We start from the raw sequence: 25,113 nt of genomic DNA, 5'->3' as shown, positions 1-25,113 counted from the left end.
AAAAAAAAAAAGACAAATGTCTTATTTATTCAAGCTGATTGATGAGTATGAAGATATTTTTAGAATGTTCTTCTACTTGTATTTGATTAAAAATTTTCCACAAAAAAAATTATGATCTCAATTCATTGCCTCAGAAATGAGCAAATACATGAATTGGAAACTTCCTTTTCTTGCATTAGCTGTTCAGGTTAGGCTTTCTTAACAAGGGATTGCTTTAAGCTCCACACATAAAGCTAGAGTCGCTTTTGTCCACGGGTGATTCTATTTTCTCTGTCCACAGTTAGCAAAGAATGAGAGAGGATGAGCTAATTACAGCCTTTTGTGTCACTAGGTTTGAATCCATTCAAGCAACCTACTATATATTACAGTCTGCCCCAGGCTACAGTGATTCTAGGGTAGGGGCCAGGGTTTATTTCACTTCCTGTTAACTTGGCGAGGATGTAAGAGGAGGAAAGCTTTTGTGTTAGCTTTTTGGTGGGGAAGGTGAGAGAGAGGAGCCCCTTCCTGCCTTCACCAGCCAGTGAGGGAAGCCAGGAATCCCCTCTAACTGAGCTGGACAGTTCATCTAAGAAGGGATGAACAACCTCCTTTATGCTGACAAGTAAGAATACATAGGGAAAAAATGTTCTCAGCCTTCCTGTAAAGGAACAAGTGATACATTTCCTTATAGAAACCAAGATACTGCTTCCACAAACACTGAAAAGATGTTACGTGGAGAAGAATGAGGAATGGGCATATGTCAGATAAGTCTGAGAACTGCTAGGTTAGAGGTGTTAAGCATTTTTTCCCACAAAATGTAACGTGTGTAATACCTTAATACATACGACAAGCGTCCTAGGAAGTGTATGCGCAAGACACAGAATGCAGTAATTCCCAAACTGTTTTGACCACTGATTCTTTTTCCAGGAGCATCATGTGAGACTAGTATTTCTTGGAACACACTCTGGAAAATGCTGCCCTTGACCAAACCATTTTCAACTCAAGTCTCAAGTGTACAACAGGCTCTTAACTTGGGTCTCTCTTTCCCTCTGTGCATACTATAGCCATAACAAAGTTGTTTTTTACATTAATTCATAGAATAGCACTCACTTAATATGTGCTTACTATGTGGGGATGTTCTGCTTGCTGCTGGAGATGTAGAGATGAATCAGACATATGATTGCCGTCCAAAACTTCTTACTCTACCAGAGGAACCAGATACAAGGTAAGTGATCAGGTTAAGTGTTCATAAGCCATGTGAACATGGCCCTTGGCAACGATGGCATAGGGAAGAGTGACAATGTTTCCTAGGGCAGTGACTTCTCAACTGTCCCCTTATTTCTGCTTGTAAAATTCTTATGTTTCCTGGGAAGTGGCTCTACCAGTGCTAATCTAGTCAGCACCTTCTATCCTTCTCAACAGAGACAAGTTCAGGAGTAGCAAACGCCCTGAGCCAGTTCAGTTAGGATGGATCTCACAGATCATGCCTGGAAATGTTATGACTCTGAATTTTTGCCTTGTGATATAATGCAACCATTCCTAACACTCTGAGGAGAAAACCCAGCCTAGCACAAAGTAGGGGATAGAAGAGGAAGAGTCGAGAGAATCACAGGAAATGAGCCAAAGAGCTGGAGCCCTGTATATTAAACCCTCAGCTCCGCCTCTACGCTACGGTTCCCTGAGGACAAATTTCCTTTACTGCTCAAGCCAATTTGTCTTGAGTTTCTGTTTCTTTCACTTGAAATATCCTATCATTTAATCCTTATAATGTCCAGGTCTTTTATATGTATATATATAATTTTATTTATGTTTTTGGCTGTGTTGAGTCTTCATTGCTGTGTGGGCTTTTTCTCTAGTTGCGGTGAGGGGGGCTACTCTCTAGTTGCAATGTGTAGGCTTCTCATTGCGGTGGCTTCTCTTGTCACACAGCACAGACGCTAGGTGCTTCAGTAGTTGCAGCATGCGAGCTCAGTAGTCGTGGCACACAGGCTTAGTTGCTCCGCGGAATGTGGGATCTTCCAGGACCCGGGGATTGAACCTGTATCTTTTGCATTGGCAGGTAGATTCTTCACTACTGAGCTACCAGGGAAGCCCAGCGCCCAGATCTTTACCTTGGCATTCTCTCCAATGAAAATAGCCACTTTTCCACTGAGCTAGGTCCTACTCAAGTTCTGCCATCACCCTGGATCCTTCCTGGATCAGCTGAGTTCTCAGTGCTTCCTCCCTCCTTCACCACTATGTTCATTTAGCACTTAAATATTTCCTTATTAAAACACCTGTGCACACACACTCACTCACGTATATGCCTTATCTCCTAAATTAGACTGTCAACTTTTTGAAAATAGAGATTATAACTTATTATAGTAGCGGGAATAAAGCATAGACATTTGTTGAGTAAATATTAAACTTTTCCATTGTAATCTCCCACTTCTGGCATTTTCTAGCACAGGGCCTAACATATAGCAGAATCCTACTAGTCATCCACATTTTACTTCTCAGCTGTCACACCATCTTGGCCTCACCCTTGATTCTTCCCTAGAAGGAATGATCACTTCCTGTCTTGTGTACCACAGTATAATTACAGATATTATAATACATTGTTGCTTTCATTTTTTTCTAAAGTTCTTCCCTTACTAGGTTATAGAGACAGAGACCATAATTTCCCATCTCTATTTCCTCAAAGCCTTATCAGGTAGGTAGTAGATACATAATAGATTTTGTTAAATATAAATGAGAGTAAGTCAGTTTATTTCTGGTTCTTACACTGATATTTAAATAATATATACAATTCTAACTGATACAATAATTCTTCCATTTTATTCAAACATTATCACAGACATATATAATAGGCTAAGTGGTAAAATGGACTTATGTAGTACATTTCTCTTATTCATTCAAAGACAAAGCATATTAGTTCGAAAGTAATCTTATTAAAAAAGCTTCTACATCAAATTTTGTACTTCAATAATAGTTATTTCTTGTAAGGATGACAAGCTGTTAAAAGCCCCAGAATGGGTGTGTAACTCAATATGGTAAATCAAAAAAGGTTTTAGTTTTCCCAAATTACAAAAATATGAATATATTATTCCCACTTGACTATCTTCCAAGAATCCTGTAATATTTAACACTGTTATTTATGGAACACAGTAATATGCATTGAGAAAGAACTGTTTAAGCAGCATTCTTACAAATAATGTTTGGATGAGAACTTCCTCCAGCAAATATTTTCTCCATTATAAAATGTTCAAAAGTATTCAGAGAAAAACCGTAATTACTGGAGACTTTGTAATTGGCATGCAAGCTTAGTGCAAGCCACAGTAGACTAAGGGTTGCATTCACAGAAGCCTGCACCAATTCGCTGGAGCTGGGAGATGCAGTACTTAGTAGCACAATAGCCAATAGAATACTATTGACCAGTAGGGCAGACAGAAATAAAAATATTTTCATTGGTTCTGCTTTTAAACAACAGTTAACTTTACAATTATTTTTTTATGTAGAAAAAACTACAGTACTTGTCTAAAAATACATAGTAATTTTTTACTTTAATAAATGTGGTTAAGATTATACATTTTACTATTAAAGTACAAAGTGGGTGCAAATTTTACACAGTAATTTATTGTAAACACTTCACCATCATAAATAAGTTTGTCTGAAGTGCCTCTTTAATCAGGTACTAGTGATGTAGATAAATATGGTCCTACCCACTTAGGAACTTATTGACTCTGTAATGTTTATCTTTACTCTTCTTGTCTAGAGCAAGCAAGGTGGAGTCAAGTTTCCCAACAGAGTCTATACATGTGCCAATATTTTCTTTAAGCTATATTGAGAAATAAACTACATATAACAAAAGAAATATTTGTTCCCATACAGTCAATTATATATTAAGAAATTCCTTATTGAGATCCTTCTCTCTCATTCCCAAGTGTTCCTAAATAGTCTTAATTTAGAGCAATAAACTTAAATCAGAGAGGACTCAAAAATAATGACCAAGACCAAGGACGGAGTGAAGCTGGCAAATACAGTAACTAGTTCCTCAGTAAACATGTCAGTCAGTCAACAATATCAACTTCATTTGGCAGGTTATTATGCATTGTAAGTTGACAAGCTTAGTTTAGGGCCAAAGAAGTTTGAGCTGCTGTGGAGAACAGTGGGAAGAGGCAGCAGAAGTTAAGTGATAGCCTTGGAGTTTTCAGTGTGGAATGGTGCTAACAATGGCCAGACTAGTGACTTGGACTCATAAGACCTCTTAACTTTGCTGTAGGTCACCTGGAGTTCTGTAACCAGAAAAGTGATGAGCTAAGATTGTTGTTATGACTAATGATTAATGTACGACTTTAAAATACTGAACTTTTTTTTTTTTGTAATTGATTTATTTTTTATTGGAGGCAAATTATTTTACAATATTATATTGGTTGGTTTTGCCATACATTGACATGAATTCACCCCGGGTTTACGTAAGTTCCCCCTCCTGAACCCCCCTCCCACTTCCCTCCTCCCTTTATTCTCCCTCTGGGTCATCCCCGCATGCCAGTCCCGAGCATCCTGTAACATGCATTGACCCTGAACTAGTGATTCATTTCACATATGACAACATACGTGTTTCAATGACATTCTCCCAAATCATCCCACCCTCACCCTCTCCCACAGAGTCCCAAAGACTGATCTATACATCTGTGTCTCTTTTGCTGTCTCGTATACAGGGTTATCATTTGCATCTTTCTAAATTCCATATATATGCGTTAGTATGCTGTATTGGTGTTTTTCTTTCTGGCTTACTTCACTCTGTATAATAGGCTCCAGTTTCATCCACCTCATTAGAACTGATTCAAATGTATTCTTTTTAATGGCTGAATAATATTATTATAATTATAATTATTCAGCCATTAATAAAATACTGAACTTTTTATACACACTAGTTGATACTGTATTTTTTAAATTTATTCATTTATTTATTTTTTATTGGAGGCTAATTATTTTACAATATTATATTGGTTGGTTTTGCCATACATTGACATGAATCCGCCCCGGGTGCACATGAGTTCCCCCTCCTGAACCCCCCTCCCATCTCCCTCCTCCCTTTATCCTCCCTCTGGGTCATCCCTGCATACCAGCCCTGAGCATCCCGTAACATGCATCGACCCTGAACTGGTGATTCGATACTGTATTTTTTAAGTGTGTAGTCATACAGCAATCACCAGACTCTTCAAAAAATGAATGCAACAAATAACTTGGAAACACAATCTTTATGACCATATTTTCAAAAAGTTTTTTCCCTCTAAGATACATATGAGAAACTACAATGTTTTAGATTTGTAAACAGTTTCTTTTGTTGGTGTATGTTCATTTTAATTTCTGGAAATTGTAAAATATTTCACTTCAAGCTTAGAAGTTTCAACCTTACCTACTTTGCCATCTTTCTCTTCCCAGATATTGATACGAGGCCATGAAGACCTAACTCAAGCCCAATTTTCAGATGTGATAGAATGGATAGGTGGGTTCTGTGCTAGTGTCTCCCTGACAAAGCAAGCACGTCCCTGGATCCTGAGACAGCGTAGGGCAAAGTGCGTGGGAATTCTCAGAAGACAATGGTGGAGGTTGAATTTGATGGAGACCAAGAGATGGAGGTTCAGAGACATCATCTTGCTGGTGTCAGAGCTGAGGATATTGACTACATAACATCCCATGGTAGTGTGTAGAGCAGAGAAGTTATCTTTTGGTTTTCTACCAACCCACACAGTTCCTGACATGAATTTTTTTTAAGTGACTTTAGTTTTTTATTTAAATTAAAAAATTAAAAAGAAACCCTAAAAAAAATTTAGGTATATAGTGCTTACTATGAGCCAGCCCTGTTCTAAGTGTTTTTTTCCCTATATATTAACTCCTTTAATAGTGTTCACTCTATAAGTTATGCACTTTCTTCTTTTACAGATGAAGAAACTGAGGCACTGAATGATGAAAGAAGTTGTTCAAGGACATAGCCAGTAAGTGAAAGAGCTGAGATTTGAACGCAGAGGTTTAGCTAACTGATCTTGTGCTTTTAATTTCTGCTCTTTACTATTTCTTCCTTCTCGAAAATAGTTATTTATTTATTTGGCTGCTTCAGGTCTTGGTTGCAGCATGTAGGATCTTTTGTTGTGATGTGTAGGCTTCTCTCTAAATGTATTTCGTGGGCTCAGAGGTTGTGGCATGGGTTTAGTTGTTTCCTGGTATGTGGGATCTTAGTTCCTGGACCAGAGATCGAACCCATGTTCCCTGCATTGGAAGGTAAATTCTTAACCACTGTACTACCAGGGAAGTCCTGCTCTACTGTTTCAGTGTGTAAGTCTATTAAATGAGATTGTTGTTTAGTTCCTAAGTCGTGGCCAATTCTTTTGCGACTCATTACCCAGGCAAGAATACTGAGGTGGGTTGTTATTTCCTTCTCCAGGGGATCTTCCCAACTCAGGGATCGATTCCCCGTCTCCTGCATTGGCAGGAGTGTTCTTTACCACTGAGCCACCAGGAAAGTCCATTAAATGAGATACCACACAAAAAATATAAAAGGCAGGACTGTGCATAGGAGGTACTCAAAAATTTTACTTCCCCTTCTGTTAAAATGTTGCTGTACACCTGAAACTAACACAACATTATTAATCAACTATACTCCAATATAAAATAAAAATTAAAAAAAAAGTTGATGTACATGTTTGTATCTAGGGAGGGCAGAGTCCATTACTTCTGAGATTAAAGACCATAGGCTCAGCAGTTAGTCAACCTGGATAAGAGCCTGCCATCTCTTACTGTGGCCATGGGCAAACTATATAACCTCATATGCCTTCCTATCATTATCTGTAAAATGGGTCAACAGAGGAGCATCTCAGAGGGTTGCTGTGAGGTTAAATGAAGGATCGTGTAAAATTCTTGCAGAAGTCTAAGTACATAGTAACCACTGATGAACTTTGGTTGTTAGTAGGGAGCTTATACAGAATGATTTAATACTCAGCCTTCCATTGGGAATATAGTAGACAGTAAGTAAATATTTAATGAATGACTGAATGGACATAAAACTTAATTAATTTGCCCAAGTTTGATTTGCCCCAGGGATGACTGGGGGCCAGAGAGGTTGTATAATATGTCCCTGCTCCCTGGAGGTGCCAGGATGACTCAGCAAACCCTCATTCTGGCATCTGACAGTGATATGCTAAGCTGCTTGGGCACCATCTGACTTTGACATGATCCCAACTCTGACACATTCTATGATTTTAGACTCTGACAGACCCAAGTCAGCTCAGTCCCAAGGTGCTGAGAATTGCTGCAGGCTGGGGCGTAGCCGGAAGAAAATTCAATTACTTAACATTGCTCATGAAATGCAATACTTGTGAATTTTTAATGAGCTTACTAAAATGACAGTTATTCCTTAAAAAAAAAGGTTATAAAACAAACGTAATGGTTACCATGCTGTCCCTTTGACTTAGTATAAGGTCTGGGAATATCTTTGAAATAATAAGAAGAGAAAGAGTGGTTTAACATATTTCTGTTGTTTTGTGTACTGAATTCTTAGATAGTTAGTGCATTACTAGGGCTTCCCTGGTGGCTCAGAACGTAAAGAATCCACCAGTAATGCTGGAGACCCAGGCTCGATCTCCGAGTCAGGTTGATTCCCCTGTAGAAGGGAATGGCAACCACTCCAGTATTCTTGCCTGGAGAATCCCATGGACAGAGGAGCCTGGCAGACTATAGTCCATGGAGTTGCAAACGGACATGACTGAGAAATTAACACTTTCACTTTCAAGTATATTAATTAGTGTATTCTAGTCATGTTGTTACTTATTCAACAAATACTTGTTAATTGTCTACTGTACACCAGGCACTGTTCTAGGAGTTGCAGACTTATTAGTGAACAAAACAAATCAAAATTATATCAAGCAGACTGTACAATAGAAAATTTACATTAGAATTACGTTGCTTCAATGTCAATACTTTTCTGAAAATAGCATAAAGTTGATGAATTCAATAATGGAATGTTCTATGGTTCTAAATTGCATAATCTTTACAAAATTGTAAATACAATTGAAAAATGTTATGGTTTCTTTAAAATACATCTATGAAATTATGGCTCAATTATTATGCCTAGCACAAACATGATGGTAGAATCTGAGAAAGTTAACACGGGCCAATATCTCTAAATCAGAATTTTGAATATTATTTTCCATGAGCTGTTAATAGGCATTCATCTTAAAAGCAATAAATGACTTTCCTGTATAAAGAGCTTTGGAAATACATCTGTGTTTCATGAATATCCAAGCGTAAAGACTAATACTCAGGATTTCCCAAACCTATTTGATCATGGAACCCAAGACTAGTGGATTCTTTTGTTGGACAATTGTTTTACTGAACAAATTTTGGAAAAAAATATTTGCTAAGCCGCCTTTAATTTATTCTCAGGGCGTAGACAATGGTAGGCTCATAAGAGAAAAAAATCGAAGAACCAATTTTTCATCCTGTTTTGTAAGACGAACAACAGGACAATAAAAATGCACCAAGATCAATAGCTTTCCTTCCTAAACAATGTCTATATTTGGCACGTGTTCTTCTTCACAGCAGATGCCTCTCTATTGATGGCAATGGACAAATCTGCATCTCCATGGACCTGACCTTGTATGTGGAACCACCCCTGCTCAACACGACCACCCTGCAACATCCTCTGTGTCTCTTACCCTCTTTCTCCAGGCTTTGTTCACACAGACTATTGAAACAAAAAGTTGCTTTTGTTTTGGAATAGGTAGTGTGTTTACATGGCTCAAAATTCAAGAGGTACGGAAGAGGGAAAAATCTCTCTTCCACTTCAGTTCTCCAAACACTTGGTATAATTAATGTTGCTAATTTCTGGTATATCCTTCCAGTGTTATTTTATTCATATACAGGCAACAAACATATGCATGCATATTAGCTCCACCACTAATGTCTATTATAATTCTTTTCACAACTCTTTTTTTTTCTTAAAAAGCTATGTCAGAGATTATTTTTGACCAGTACTTGAGAAGTTTACATATTCTTTTTTGCTCACTGTGTGCAAAATATTCCACCAAACACTTTGTGCCATAAGTTATTTAATTAATATGCTATTGATTAACACCATTATTTCCAAATTTTGCTCTTGTATGCATGTAAATATTGTTGCAAAGAATGACCTGGGCACATTAATCAACTCACATCCTTGAGAGTATGTTGGTCATGTGCATTTTTGAAGTATTTTTGAGTCAGAGTATATGCATCAGTAATTTCATAGATATTGTCAACTTACTTTCCACAGGACTTATACCAATATGCACTCCCATTAATAATATTTAAAAGTGTTTCTTTCGCCTATACCCATGGTAGCACATCAAAAAGTATCAAACTTTTTGATCTTTGCAAATCTTATAGGTGAAAAAGATATCTTGGTACCTTTTAAATTTGGAAATTACCCCTTGAAGAAGCAATGGATTTTAATTGAAAAAACTTGAATAGAAATCATTTAAGAATATATTGCTTATTTCTCTTGCCCTCTACACAACTTGTTTTCAAGTTAATCCTTCTAATGGTTCTTTGATGTTTAGCTGTCATCATTATGGACATGAATTCTGCGCTCTAATGCAGTGATATATTAAAAGGCAGGGAGGACTAGAGGCTTTTTGCCAGGAATGGGACTGGATTCTGGATGCCGTGCTTCTGTTGTTTTTTCCGGCTACTTCATTTCTTTCAGCTGTGGCTTTTTGTCTGTGTGAATATCCTCTTGGTTTCTAATCTGTTCCCTTAATTAATATTTTATCATCTGAAGAAAGGCGTGAAAGAGATTCCTAGACTTCAAAATACTAACTTCTAATAGCTACCATTTATTAAATATCTTTTGTGGTTCAGATAGATGTTTGTATGCAAAATCTGATTAATTCTTTAGAGAGACCTTATCTGGTAGATGGGCTTCCCTGATATTTCAGTTAGGAAAGAATCCACCTGCAATGCAGGAGACCCCGGTTTGATTCCTGGGTCAGGAAGATCAGCTGGAGATTGGATAGACTACCCACTCCAGTTTTCTTGGGCTTTCCTTGTGGTTCAGCTGGTAAAGAATCTGCCTGCAATGTGGAAGACCTGGGTTCGATCCCTGGGTTGGGAAGATCCCCTGGAGAAGGGAAAGGCTACCCACTCCAGTATTCTGGCCTGGAGAATTCCATGGACTGTATAGTTTATAGGGTCGTAAAGAGTCAGACACGACTGAGTGACTTTCACTTATCTGGTAGATACTATTATTTGTATCTTATTGTTCAATGTTACTAATAGTCAGGCTACATATATGGCAGAGCTGGGATTTGGTGTTCCAATGGCCTTATTAACTCTCTCCTCTCTCCAGAAGAAAGGGTATGAGTTTTTTGATGACTGTTTTCCTCCCTGCTCAAAGACCCCTTTCTCCACTTATGTTTGGGTTCCCAGATGTGTTCACAGGGCCTGGGGTTGCTCTGCATGTGACCTGTGGAAGCATAGGGCACCGCTGCCCATTATTTTACTCTCCAGATGCTTTTGAAACCAGAAGCCAGGAGTATCTTAATGTGAACCAAAATAACTAAAAAGCCAGGTCAGCAATCATTTTAGCAATAAATGTCTGCTTCATTATCTAGTGAACTCTGTCTCTCTAATGAATTCCCTTTTCAAAGGATTTTATGTGAAGCATGTGACAAGCAGTATATACTGTTTGGGAATTAGTAAGGAGATTCAAAGAGCTTGGCATCTGGGCATACAGGTGGCTGAGTTATCATTTCCTATCTGCCTCAACCACCTCTGAAGTTCCTTTATTGTTGCTTTATTGCGAGATAGAATTTTCCTGTTTCTTGTCCACTCATAATGCCGTAGAGTAGACAGACCCAGAGTATAAATACTTAGCAACTAAACAACAACAATAACAGAAACACCCAGAGCTCTGAAAACCTTTGTCTTTTCTCAGGTTAAATTAGTTTTCTTTGCACTTGAGTTTAACAACTTAGATCCTGAGCCTCCCAATGCAGTCCTGGGAGGGGCTCATTTCTCCTCTTGCTTCTCCGTCTGCTGATGCTCACCTCACGTAAAATCAGTTCTTCTCAGGTTAAGGGGAGCCTCATGTTTCTGCATCTGGGATCCAGAAGGTCTCTTGCCACAAGGAAATAAGTATTCTTGGAGTTTTCCTGGGATCACCTTGAAGTAATTCTCCCTTGGAGAAGGGTTGGGGAGGGGCTGCCCAGCCCTGTCCAGCTCTGTCCACCGGCCTTTTTAGAGGTCAGGATAGGAAGTGCGGAGCCTCTGACTCATACCAGGGGCTCTCATGTCTTAACACCCTTGAGAGAACTTCTGGAGTGTCAGACTGGCCAATTAAGGGGCAGCTGTTTGGTATATATAGGGCTTCTTAGGTGGCATGGGTGGTAAAGATTTCGCTTGCCAATGCAGGAGATGGTTCGATCCCTAGGTCAGGAAGATCCCTTGGAGAAGGAATTGACAACCCACCTCAGTATTCTCGCCTGGAGAATCCCATGGACAGAGGAGCCTGGTGGGCGAGTCTATGGGGCCGCAGAGTTGGACATGACTGAGCAACTGAACACACACACACACACACACACATTTGGTATATATATAAGCTGCAAAATGTTATGTACCTGAGGAAGGAGGTAGATGGACCCCCACCAGGTTAAGCAGATGGAGTTCATTCCCTATGGGCATAAACTACAAAATGTCAATAGCAGGACAAAGGAGAGGAGGCTGGGCTCCCACAGCTACCCATAGGCATTCTTGCTGGAATCCATCTTGGCTGAGAAATGGGCACACACACACGGGAGAATCCTGACATGTACCATATATGGACTCATAACCAGGCAAGTCAAAGTGATTGGCCAAAGGAAACCCAGAAGTAATGCCCCATAAAAGTGATTCAAGCCACCATGAGGGCACAACTATCTCTCAGAGCCCACCTGTGTGTCTATCCTCACTTACTGCACTCTTTTTCTCCTAGTAAACACTACTTGTTTCACTACTGTCCCTCTTTGTGGAAATTCTTTTTCTGCAAAGCCAAAGGGCCAGGGCCTTGTCACTGACCACCAGTCTAGTGGTTAGGATTAACACTCTGACAGCCTCGGCCCCACCTCAATCTCTGGTCAGGAACCGAAATCCAGCTACAAGCCGCTGCAGACTGAAGCCACCCAAGATCACATCCACTCCTGTCATAATTATTTTTACTTTCACCAGTTCCACTTGAAAAACAGAAATGGTTTAAATCCCCTCTTTTGAATTTTTATAATTCCAATTTTTAGAAGAAATTGTTAAGATTTGAGATTATGTCCTTTCACTTCAAATCATCTATGTGGACTGGGCATCATTGCTTTTCAGGTCCTTGTCCATTTTAAAACCTCAGAAAACACGCTCGAACTTCTGATGATAACTTCTGATCATAAGCCTTGTGAACAACAGGCAGGGAACTAATGAACACTTGAGGAATATGTCCTTCCCCAGAGGGCAGAAGGACAAGTCAAGGGGAGAACCTTGGATATTGACTACATTGTAATCCTTTTTTTTTTTTTAAAGGGAAACCATAATGGATTACCCACAGTGGACCTACAGTAAACTTGAACCAAGCAATCTGTTAGTTAATATCCTCTCTCCTCCGAAAATGCCGCTTTTCACTGGTCATTCCAGGTCAATTCCTTTTACAAACTACATTATATATTTAAAAAGCCATGATATGTTAAACTCCCAGGAGCGGAAGTGACAGTTTAAACTAGTCTAGGTTACCTGATCTTTCCTTTCCAGTATTAATGCAGCCCCTGGTTTTATTTACTTTTCCAAACATTATTTTCTGGAAATATAAAAACACCTATTGGCTCTGTTAAAAAGATATTATGAATATATTAGGTGTCAAGACTCTGTAATGTGATTTATGAATGTTTATTATGTTTTGGTTTCACCTAGTGTGAGATCTGATTACAAGGTAATGAAATGGGTTTTTGTATGTGTCATGAGACAGGTTTCATAGCTTTGTATTCCTGTAGTTTGACACACTTATAAAATGGGTCCAAGTTGCCAAGTCAATGGCAAACTATTATCTGCAATTGGATGCCTTTTGTTGAAAAAAGATGGAATGTTGAGATTATTTTCATGCCTTGGACATTTTGTGTAGCTGGTGAAATAAACTCTATAATTTAAAAAAATTCTTAAAATACACAGATTTCCAAACAAAACCAGTTTTGTTGACATAGAAGTTTATTCTTATTTCTCACTCCTTGCTGTCACCTCTCAAATATTGTTACCACAGAACCACATACAACATAGATGCGCTTCTAGGTTAGAATCAGATTGAAAACTCTTAAGGAACTTTTCTTCTTAAAGAGCTAGTAAGATGTGGATGAAAGCAGGATTTTAAGCTTACCCATTGCCTCCAGCCCTGGCCACTTCCTCTCTTGACCCACATGCCTTTAGGATTTCTATTCTCTGCCTTTCTTCTGGTCATTTCTGTCTGAGGGAAAATCCCAGTGTTTGCTAATGCATCCTTCTTAAATAATTGAAAAGGCTACTTGTATTTGTAAGAGAAATGTATGTTTATGTTCTTCAGCCATGGTTTCTTTGACTTTTGTTATAGCCTTCTGAGGATGTGGGTCTTATTAGGTGGATGGTGATTTTTTGTTCTGCTGAACATTTTAATGGGTTTGGATGTATGTTTGTTGTAAGGGAATGACTTCACTTCTCTTTTTTCCTGAATGGAATATAATTTGGAGAACTGGGGGCAATCTGGGAAGGAAGCATGAACGAAAGAAGGACAAGAAAAGAGAAAAGGAAGTAAGGTATGTGTGAGAAAGATGCATGAAATACAACGTAACTTCTTATTTTGCCGATAAATCTCCAACATAATCTTGTAGTTTTTTTTTCACAAAAGGGGACAGGTAAAGGTAGTATCTTTTAAGCAGAGCATTCAGGAATTCGGACACCAAAACAGCATGAATGAGCAGAGTTTTATGGACAATTTTGCCAGTTTAAATGAACGGAGATGACATCACATATACATTATGCTCCAAGGGTCAAAAGAGGTCTGGATGACAATGAAGATGCTCAAAGAGAAGGGAAAACTGACAAAAGGAAGCTCAATGTTTTCAGCTTGAAGTAGCTGTAAGTCCCAGATGACATCCTTTTCAATGACTCACATTGAAAAATAATTTGTTTATTTCTTTTTCATTGACAAATTTGATCTATAAAAGCCCCTCAACTGATAATTATCTGCTTGCCTCAGCTCTCTCAGAAGCATCTTCTTCAGGACTCCCTTCCTTGTCAGAGTTTCTTGTTGACTCCACAGGTGCACTAGCTGGCATATGGGGCAAAGAGGCTGTTGTGGGGAGTGGATTTCTGCAGTTGGCCCTTTGGTTGCTTATGAATTGTGTGATCTTAATTTTCCAAGCTGCAGTTTCTCTATTGGCAACTACATTTCATAAGATTGTATTTAAATGTTGTTGAGAATATGTATCTACCTAGATTAAAAAAAAAAAAAACTTAGAAAAACCCAGAACTTAATGTAGCTAGTTTCAGTAGAGAAGAAAAATTTTAAAGATGGTTTACAGAATATTTGGAGAGGCCAGGAAATCAGACATGGAGGCCTCACGGTCAAGAAAAATGTTGAATTCACAGCTTTGCTGGGTGAGGGCCTTCAGTACTTGAGCAGGGCTGAGCAAAAGACACATAGCTATAAACCCCATCCCATTCCACTCTGCCACGCCACACTAACCTGTGCCAGCACAAAGGAGGTATGAGCAGTCTCCTTTCCTCTTCTCAAACTCAGTCTTGTTTGGAAGAGTCTGATGAGCCTAACCTAGGCTCCATGCCTGAGGCTGTGAAAGTCAGTCCTGGTTTTGACCATGCAATGCAAGACTCACAAAGAGGGACAGTCCAAAAATAGCATGAGATTTTTAATAGCTGGTGGCCAGAGAGCACGACAAACCTACTACAACCCAAGAATATATGGTGCTAAGTTGCGTCTTACTCTGTTCAACCCTATGGATGACAGCCTGCCATGTTCCTGTCTATTCTCCAGGGCAAGGATACTGGGATTCGTCAGGCAATAATACTGGTATGGGTTGTCATGTCTTCCTCCAGGGGATCTTCCCAACCCAGGGACTGAACCCATGTCTCTTACATCTCCTGTATTGGCAAGCAGGTTCTTTACCACTTGTGCCACCTGGAAAGCCCAAGAATGTATGGTACCTGGGACTTAATGAAAGCTCAAGAAAATGCATTTACTATTGTTACCACAGGTATTATGAAAATAAAATGAGATAAATTAGGTTACTCTTGATATGCATGCATATATCTTTTGTTAGCTCTTTCACATTTTAAAGCATACATCAGGCATAAAACATTCTATCTTGTATTGAGAAATAGTTGATTTACAAGGTTTTGCCAATCTCTGCTGTATAGCAAAAGGACTCAGTTCTATAGACATTCTGTCTGGTACAAAGTATTTTAAAGAGCACACATGCAACCGTGTGTACGTTGCAAGACAGCTCACTGAGTCTGTTAGATGTCTTGTGTTTTTCGCTCAGTCTTCGTTTCTGTTCTCCATCCTTCTCTGGACTTAGGACTCTGATTGCTGGTAGCCTCCTTAGCTCCCGATTTCTGGTTGAGTTTTCCAATGAGAAGCATCAGCAGGATTGAAGATGTATTTCTTCCCAGGCTCTTTTCTTGCAGAGTGCACTTTGGGCTAGCTGCATGCCTTGACCCAAAGGCCCATATGTCTACAATATTGTCAATAAGTGATAGTAAGTACTGGGAAAGAAGAATAAATTCCATGTTTGTCTGCTTGTTCTTTAATAATCTGGAGTATAGTTGATTTACAATATTGTGTTGTTTCAGGTTACAGTGAAGTGATTTATTTAGTTATACTTATTCGTATACTTGGGCTTCTCTGGTAGTTCAGACAGTAAAGAATTCACCTGGAATGCGGAAGAGCTGGGTTTGATTCCTGGGTAGGGAAGATCCTCTGGAGAAGGGGATGGCAACCCACTCCAGTATGCCTGGAGAATTCCATGGGCAGAGGAAGCTGGCAGGCTATAGTCCATGGGGCTGCAAAGAGTCAGATGTGACTGAGCAACAATGCATGCGCGCACACACACACACACACATTCATACAGTTATTCTTTTTCAAATTCTTTTCTCATATAGGTTATCACAGAATATTGAGTAGAGTTCCCCATGCTATATAGTAGGTCCTTGTTGGTTACCTATCTTGTACAATAGTATATGTAGGTTAATCAAAAGCTCCTGGTTTATCCGTGTTCGCCATGTTTCTGTTTTGGAAACTGTTAAGTTTGTTTTCGATATCTGTAAATCGACTTCCGTTTTGTAAATAAGTTCATTTGATCATTTTAAAATTGTATGCCACATATGAGTGATATTATATAATATTTGTCTTTCTCTGTCTGACTTCGCTTAGTATGATCTTTCAGTTCGACCATGTTGGTGCAAATGGCATTATTTCATTTACTTTTATGGCTGAGTAATATTCCATTCATCTGTTGATGGACTTTTAGGCTAAGCAGCCTAAATGTTGGTGTTGTTTAAATGCTTCTTGTATCTATAACAGAAATGTACGTTTATGTTCTTTAGCTTGTTCTCCATCTTGGGGTTCATCTTCCATGTGGTTCCTTAACTTGAGGATGGTAACCAGCCTTGTGGTAACGTATTATGTTTTATAGTTTCTCTGCATTGAGACCACATCCTTGAAAGTAATCCCTTAATTAAATTCTCCCTAAATATACAATCTGATTGTGCCATCTTGTTCCTACCTGGACTCTGCTAATATCCTGAGAATGCATTGTTGAAAGATACTGTAGATAAATATAGCAACATTTGTTTAGAGTTTTAAAAAAATTGTGTTTCCTACAGCTTTTAGAATAAGTTAATTTAATTTAAAATGTACATACATTGAAGGACTGTATTTCCATTAGAAGTTTGGGGAAGGAGAACTTTTCATTCCGAATAATTAACTTGGTGAAGATTTATTTGGTTTCTTTGCTATGCCAGGCTCTGAGAAAGAAAGAATTTAAATAGTATAATGAATGCAACCTGTGTTCATCTCTAAGCTTTAAAGAGATAAGATCTCAGAAAACTGGAGTTTATTTTTTACAATACTTTCAAGTATGTAATAGCTATTGAAATAGAAATAATGGCTAGAATTATTTATGTGGTCAAAATAAATAATTGATAACAAGAAGGAAAAAACATATGCACACTGTCTAGATTGTCTAGTTTCTTTTGATGGCTGTTTTAAATTCTACAAAGTAAGTTTTCAGGCATCTTTACAAAATTGTAATTTTTGAACTATAAGACTATCCAGAAGGAACCATCCAATTTTCTTTGAGCAACTCAGTTTTCCTGGGAAGAAAGCAGACGTTAATATGTTTGTGAAGTTAAACCCCAGGAGTGCCTAAGGATCCCACAGTAAGAAATGAATTCTCTTGCCAATTTTTCACACACACACATACACAAACACACACACACAACAACTCTTTCAATTTAACTGTATTTCATATTAGCAGCATTATTTTTTATTTCATATATATAAAGATATATATCCTGAAACTCCTGTCTCATTGTGAGATGAGGAAGCATGAGTAAAGATGAATAAAGAAATGTTTATTTGCCTCAAATTATTATTTTAATGCAGTTATTAAGCAAGTGGCACGTAAGAGTGATGAAGTGTTTTAAAATTCTTTATAATGACTCCTATTTGTAGGATATAAGTTTAATAGCCATTTTATGAAATATTTTCATATCCTATACTTTTTTTTTTTGCCTCCAAGGCTCCCCACCCATTTTGTCAATGGCAGTTGTTCTCTCAGAAGGAAGGCGGGTACCGCCTGGAACAAAGAGGGCATTGATCAGCTTTGAGTTCCAAAGCCAACTTGAAAAAAAAATTCCAGCAAGAGGGCTGAGCCTTTTAGAGACTGAAAAGAGTTTTCTAAAATGCCAACAAGAAAAAAAGAGAGAGAAAGAATAACATACGAAGGAAAAAAATCCCTACTGGTCATATATCAAAAGGAAAAGACAATTTTGTCTAGAAACCGCAAGAAGGAGAGGAAATGGAGAGACTCCTGGTTTGTGAGACAGATGCTCAGAGGGACCAGGGCCAGGAGGGAAGGTGTCTCTCTAACCCCTGAGGCTAAATCCTGGGGCACATTGACCATAAGTACAGCTGGGTGTGGTGTTTGAAGGCTCTTAGAAAAAATAAAACAGAGAAACTGCAGAATTCTGGCATAGTGGAACTTGCTCTTCCCTTCCTAGGGCACTGCCTAAGACTAAAGATCATCTTATACAAGTTCTTGGTAATACATGGGCACATTTTACTCCTGCACTACTCAAGAGTGTGGTCCTGAGAAAGTGCTGGCCTGTAATCCACAGTGAGGTCAGTTCTGAAATGGGGATTGAGTGTTTAGAAACGTTTATGGCAATTTGATAGACTACTGTTATGGACTGAATGCTTGTGTTTCTTCAAATTCATAGGCTGAGACTCCATCCACTAATGTCATAGCATTAGGAAGTGGGGCCTTTGGGAGGTGATTAGGTTGAGATGAGGTCATGAAGGTTGCTGTTGTTCAGTTACTAAATTGTGTCCGACTCTTTGCGACCCAATGGACTGCAGCACACCAGGCTTCCCTCTCCTTCACCGTCTCCAGGTCTTTGCTCAAGTTCATGTCCACTGAGTCAGTGACGCTATCTAAACATCTCATCCTCTGTTGCCCCTTACTCCCCACTTTCAATCTTTCCCAGCATCAGGGTCTTTTCCAGTGAGTCAGGTCTTTGCATCAGGTGGCCGAAGTATTAGAGCTTCACAATGAATATTCAGGGTTGATTTCCTTTAGGATTGACTGGTTTGAGCTCCTTGCTGTCCAAAGGATTCTCAAGAGTCTTCTCCAGCACCACAATGCAAAGTCATCTGTTCTATGGCTCTCAGTCTTCTTTATGATCCAACTCTCACATCCACACATGACTGCTGGAAAAACCATTGCTTTGACTCTATGGACCTTTGTTGGCTAGAAGCAGAAGATATTAAGAAGAGGTGGAAAGAATACACAGAGAACTGTACAAAAAAGATCTTCACGATGAAGATAATCACGATGGCGTGATCACTCACCTGGAACCAGACATCTTGGAATGTGAAGTCAAGTGGGCCTTAGAGAGCATCACAACGAACAAAGCTAGTGGAGGTGATGGAATTCCAATTGAGCTATTTCAAATCCTGAAAGATGATACTGTGAAAGTGCTGCACTCAATATGCCAGCAAATTTGGAAAACTCGGCAATGGACACAGGACTGGAAAAGGTCAGTCTTCATTCCAATCCCAAAGAAAGGGAATGCCAAAGAATGCTCAAACTACCACACAATTGCATTCATCTCACACGCTAGTAAAGTCATGCTCAAAATTCTCCAAGCTAGGCTTCAGCAGTATATGAATCGTGAACTTCCAGATGTGCTAGGCTTCAGCAATATGTGAATCGTGAACTTCCAGATGTTAAAGCAGGTTTTAGAAAAGGCAGAGGCACCAGAGATCAAATTGCCAACATCCGCTGGATCATGGAGAAAGCAAGAGAGTTCCAGAAAAACATCTATTTCTGCTTCATTGACTATGCCAAAGCCTTTGACTGTGTGGATAACAATAAACTGTGGAAAATTCTGAAAGAGATGGGAATCCCAGACCACATGACCTGCCTCTTGAGAAACCTGTATGCAGGTCAGGAAGCAACAGTTAGAACTGGACATGGAACAACAGACTGGTTCCAAATAGGAAAAGGAGTACGTGGAGGTTGTATATTGTCACCCTGCTTATTTAACTTCTATGCAGAGTACATCATGAGGAACGCTGGGCTGGAAGAAGCACAAGCTGGAATCAAGATTGCCGGGAGAAATATCAATAACCTCAGATATGCAGATGACACCACCCTGATGGCAGAAAGTGAAGAGGAACTCAAAGGCCTCTTGATGAAAGTGAAAGAGGAGAGTGAAAAGGTTGGCTTGAAGCTCAACATTCAGAAAACGAAGATCATGGCATCTGGTCCCATCACTTCATGGGAAATAGATGGGGAAACAGTGGAAACAGTGCCAGACTTTATTTTTTGGGGCTCCAAAATCACTGCGGATGCTGACTGCAGCCAGGAAATTAAAAGACGCTTACTCCTTGGAAGGAAAGTTATGACCAGCCTAGATAGCATATTAAAAAGCAGAGACATTACTTTGCCAACCAAGGTCCATCTAGTCAAGGCTATGGTTTTTCCCATGGGCATGTATGGATGTGAGAGTTGGACTGTGAAGAAAGCTGATCGCTGAAGAATTGATGCTTTTGAACTGTGGTGTTGGAGAAGACTCTTGAGAGTCCCTTGGACTGCAAGGAGATCCAACCAGTCCATTATAAAGGAGATCAATCCTGGGTGTTCATTGGAAGGACTGATGCTAAAGTTGAAACTCCAATACTTTGGCCACCTCATGCGACGAGTTGACTCACTGGAAAAAAACTCTGATGCTAGGAGGGATTTGGGGTAGGAGGAGAAGGGGACGACAGAGAATGAGATGGCTGGATGGCATCATCGACTCGATGGACATGAGTTTGAGTGAACTCTGGGAGTTGGTGATGGACAGGGAGGCCTGGCGTGCTGTGGTTCATGGGGTTGCAAAGAGTCGGACATGACTAAGCGACTGAACTGAACTGAACTGAACTGAAGTTTGTCATAACTTTCTTTCCATGGAGCAAGTATCTTATAATTTCATGGCTACAGTCACCATCCACAGTGATTTTTGAGCCCAAGAAGATAAAATCTGTCACTGCTTCCACTTTTTCTCCATTTATTTGCCATGAAGTGATGGGACTGGATGCCATGATCTTATTTTTTTGACTATTGAATTTTAAGCCATCTTTTTCACTCCCCTGAGGACATGTGGGTGGAAAGCTCATGTGTGGAGTTAGTGCCCTTGGAAGGGTCAGGAAAGAGCTTGTTTCCACTTACTTTCCTCTGTGTGAAGATAGCATAAGACATTGATCATCTGCCACTTGGAAGGAAGTTTTCAGCAAAACTGATCCTGTTGGCACCCTCATCTTGGACCTCCAGTCTCCAGAACTATGAGAAATAACTATCTGTTGTGTTTAAGCCATATAATCTAAAATATTTTCCAGACAAAGACAATTGATTTTAAACCTGTTGAATCAAATCATAATTTTTTTAAAATGAGGCTTGTATTGTGTGCCTCTTTGCTATTTTCTTTTTCTAATAATTTGTTTTTATTGTATTTTAGAAAAAAATAAAATGCAGTGGATTGGGGACAGGGGTGGGAATCCACTATAGTTTGAGGAGTGTGGTCCTGAAGGCAATGCTATAAGTGGCTGAGTGACGGGTCAAAGAGAGGGCTGGAGGTCAGACTCTTCTCTTTCCTCCGAACTCCTTTCACTTTTTTGATTCTCTGGACAATGGTAGAAATCCAAGAGAAAGTAAGGCCATGAGTTACTGGGACGGAAGACAGACATGTTGGGGCCACCCCTGGAGATCCCTGGAACGGATGACCTGTGGTCCTCACTGACTTCTACAGTAATGCCCACCAGTCAGGAGAAGACATAGAATGTTCCTCAAATGAGAATTGATGAGCCAACAATGGGAACAAGAGCAGACGCCAAATAGATGGCTTAAACCAGAGCTAGAAGAAGGACTAGACTGATACTCAGGCAGGTCTACAAGGCCAGGCAGAGAGCCAAAATGTTCTCGTGGAGCCAGTATGAGAGTAATCCATGATTGCACCATGGGTTGCACTAGATGTCAGCACCATGGGCCCATGGAACATCCTGTGACTGGTGGGCATTACTGTAAAAGTCAATGTGGATCACAAGTTGTCAGTTTCTGAGGTCTCTAGGAGCGGCCCCAAGGTGTCTTCTCTCCCCGTAACTCCTGGCCTTTAAAGTTCCCTGTGCATTCAAGAGCCATCTTAGGAATGAGGGTGGAGAACAGAAGGACCGAAGATTTACTTTAAAGTGATTGCCCCAAAGAGATTGTATACTGTTATTCAACAATCATGTTTCCCCCCATTATCCAGCAGTATGATACCTTGGGAGCAAAGTTAAATCAGATGTAGAAAATAAAGAAACTGTATTTCTTTCACACCTGACTGGTAGTGCATAAATTATTGACCCTGTCATACACCCAATAAATTTTAACAGTAAAAATCATGCCTGGCATATAGTACAGTCTTAATAAAGGCTGGCTGAAATATTGAAGGGAGCTTTAAAAAATGTCACATTTCAAAAATAGACACATAGCAGAATGAGGATGACATAGGACTTGCAGAGCTATTCTCCACTTGGTGGCTCAGACTCTTCAGTTCCATTGCCCAATATTTTAGACAAAATAAATGAATTAGGTAAAAGAGTCATGACATGTGAATTGACAATAAAACTCTGAGTAAGTAATCAGATAGGAAGCATTCCATATCATGGGACTCTGTCCTGGGAAAGGGGAGACAAATTTAACCCATTTTTAAGGAGTCACTGAGCTTCTCAAAAGGATAAGATACAAAAGATGGGGAATAACATGCCTCTAAACATTACACAGAGACTTCATCTTAACAGTCCCAAGCTCTGTCTAGGGCACTGCCTGTGACCTTTGGGAACATCTGGTAGGTAATGATCACTAGTCATTCCATCCATGAACATTATAGCATCCTAGTAACTGTGCCAAGCACTGGGCATTTCAAGATATTTAAAGATAATATTCAGATTAAAATGGCTTCCCTGGTGGTTTAAATGGTAAAGAATCTACCTGCAATGCAGGAGACCCAGGTTCAACCCTTGGGTTGGGAAGATCCCCTGGAGAAGGAAATGGCAACCCACTCCAGTATTCTTGCTTGGAAAATTCTTTGAACAGAGGAGCCTGGCAGGCTATAATCTACCCTGATGCTGGGAAAGATTGAAGGCAGGAGGAGAAGGGGAGGATGAGAAGGTTGGATGGCATCCCCAACTCAATGAACATGAGTTTGAGCAAGCTCCAGGAGCTGATGATAGACAGGGAAGCCTGGCATGCTGCAGTCCATGGGTTCACAAAGAGCTGGACACGACTGAGCGATGGAACTGAACTGAGCTATAGATTCAAAGAGATTCTTCCTAGTCTTAAAGAGATTATATTCCAGTGGAAGAAACAAGAAGGTAAACAAAGAAACAATTGAATTGGCACTGTTAACAAGAGGGAAGGGAGCTTTAGAAGATCCAAAGAAGGGAAACATCTATTTCTATGCTTAGTCAGTGAAAAGTTCCCTAAGGAGATAGTGATCTTCTGGGCTAAGGCTTGCATCATCTGGAATACATCAAGCATGCCAGGGAGAATCAGGCAGGAACTGAAGCAGGGAGAGGAGAAAAACTAGGTCTAAGTTTACTAAGGCCACAGAGTTGATACACTTGAGATGGTTCTGTGACTAGAGCCATGAGCATCTGTGATGATGTGTGAGGGGCAAGGATGGGGAAAGTTTGCAGGATCCTACTGAGTGTCATAGACAGGTTTGAAGGCAGAATAACCTGACCAGATTTTTGTTTTAAACAAATATTATAAATGGCAGGTAGAGTGGAATGGAAAATAACTGAAGAGAATATAGAGATGCCGGCTCCGGCGGGTCATGGAGAAAGCAAGAGAGTTCCAGAAAAACATCTATTTCTGCTTCATTGACTATGCCAAAGCTTTTGACTGTGTGGATCACAATAAACTGTGGAAAATTCTGAAAGAGATGGGAATCCCAGACCACCTGACCTGCCTCTTGAGAAACCTGTATGCAGGTCAGGAAGCAACAGTTAGAACTGGACATGGAACAACAGACTGGTTCCACATGGGAAAAGGAGTACGTGGAGGTTGTATATTGTCACCCTGCTTATTTAACTTCTATGCAGAGTACATCATGAGGAACGCTGGGCTGGAAGAAGCACAAGCTGGAATCAAGATTGCCGGGAGAAATATCAATAACCTCAGATATGCAGATGACACCACCCTGATGGCAGAAAGTGAAGAGGAACTCAAAAGCCTCTTGATGAAAGTGAAAGAGGAGAGTGAAAAGGTTGGCTTGAAGCTCAACATTCAGAAAACGAAGATCATGGCATCTGGTCCCATCACTTCATGGGAAATAGATGGGGAAACAGTGGAAACAGTGTCAGACTTTATTTTTTGGGGCTCCAAATCACTGCGTATGCTGATTGCAGCCATGAAATTAAAAGACGCTTACTCCTTGGAAGGAAAGTTATGACCAGCCTAGATAGCATATTAAAAAGCAGAGACATTACTTTGCCAACCACGGTCCGTCTAGTCAAGGCTATGGTTTTTCCCGTGGTCATGTATGGATGTGAGAGTTGGACTGTGAAGAAAGCTGATCACTGAAGAACTGATACTTTTGAACTGTGGTGCTGGAGAAGACTCTTGAGAGTCCCTTGGACTGCAAGGAGATCCAACCAGTCCACTCTAAAGGAGATCAATCCTGGGTGTTCATTGGAAGGACTGATGCTAAAGCGGAAACTCCAGTAATCTGGCCACCTCATGCGACGAGTTGACTCATTGGAAAAGACTCTGATGCTGGGAGGGATTGGGGGTGGGAGGAGAAGGAGACTACAGAGAATGAGATGGCTGGATGGCGTCACTGACTCGATGGACATGAGTTTGAGTGAACTCCGGGAGCTGGTGATGGACAGGGAGGCCTGGCGTGCTGTGATTCATGGGGTCGCGGAGAGTCGGACACGACTGAACGACTGAACAGAATGGAATGGAAGAGAATATAAGGCTAGCTTACATAAGACTGAATGAGAGATGCTAGCCTGCATCTTTGGTTTGCCCAAAGAAAACTCAGATTTTAAAAAAAGAAGGGAGGATGTCTTAACAAACAAACTGAATACAGAAACAGTGAAGACTGGCTAATCTCATGTCTGTGACATGAGTTCAATCTCATTGAGAGTTTCTGTGGTTATACACTCTTCTCTGTGAAATAGCCTATTCTCCCCATTTTCTTTTTCCCAGTTCCTAGAATATGTTTTGCATATCAGTTTTTCCCCTACCAAGATTATCTTTACTGAACTTCCTTTTAATTTGGTTTCCTCCTAGTTTTGTGCTCCAAAGC

At 39.9% G+C, this 25,113-nt stretch overlaps 1 long non-coding RNA gene across 1 annotated transcript; it reads left to right on the top strand.

The window, feature by feature from the left end:
• Positions 1 to 991: 991 nt before the first annotated feature.
• On the top strand, positions 992 to 8,649 carry LOC129556624 (uncharacterized). Its single transcript, XR_008686041.1, has 4 exons — positions 992 to 1,204; positions 5,407 to 5,470; positions 5,908 to 5,960; positions 8,560 to 8,649. It is a non-coding gene; the product is annotated as an uncharacterized LOC129556624 (long non-coding RNA).
• The last annotated feature ends 16,464 nt before the right edge of the window (positions 8,650 to 25,113 follow it).

Source organism: Moschus berezovskii, chromosome 13 (genome assembly GCF_049115385.1).
Source record: "Moschus berezovskii isolate FMDL1 chromosome 13, NW_MosBer_1.0, whole genome shotgun sequence".
NCBI classification, from domain to species: Eukaryota; Metazoa; Chordata; class Mammalia; order Artiodactyla; family Moschidae; genus Moschus; species Moschus berezovskii.
The sequence above is the reverse complement of the archived record's forward strand: the minus strand, read 5'-3'. Positions and strand labels throughout refer to the sequence as shown.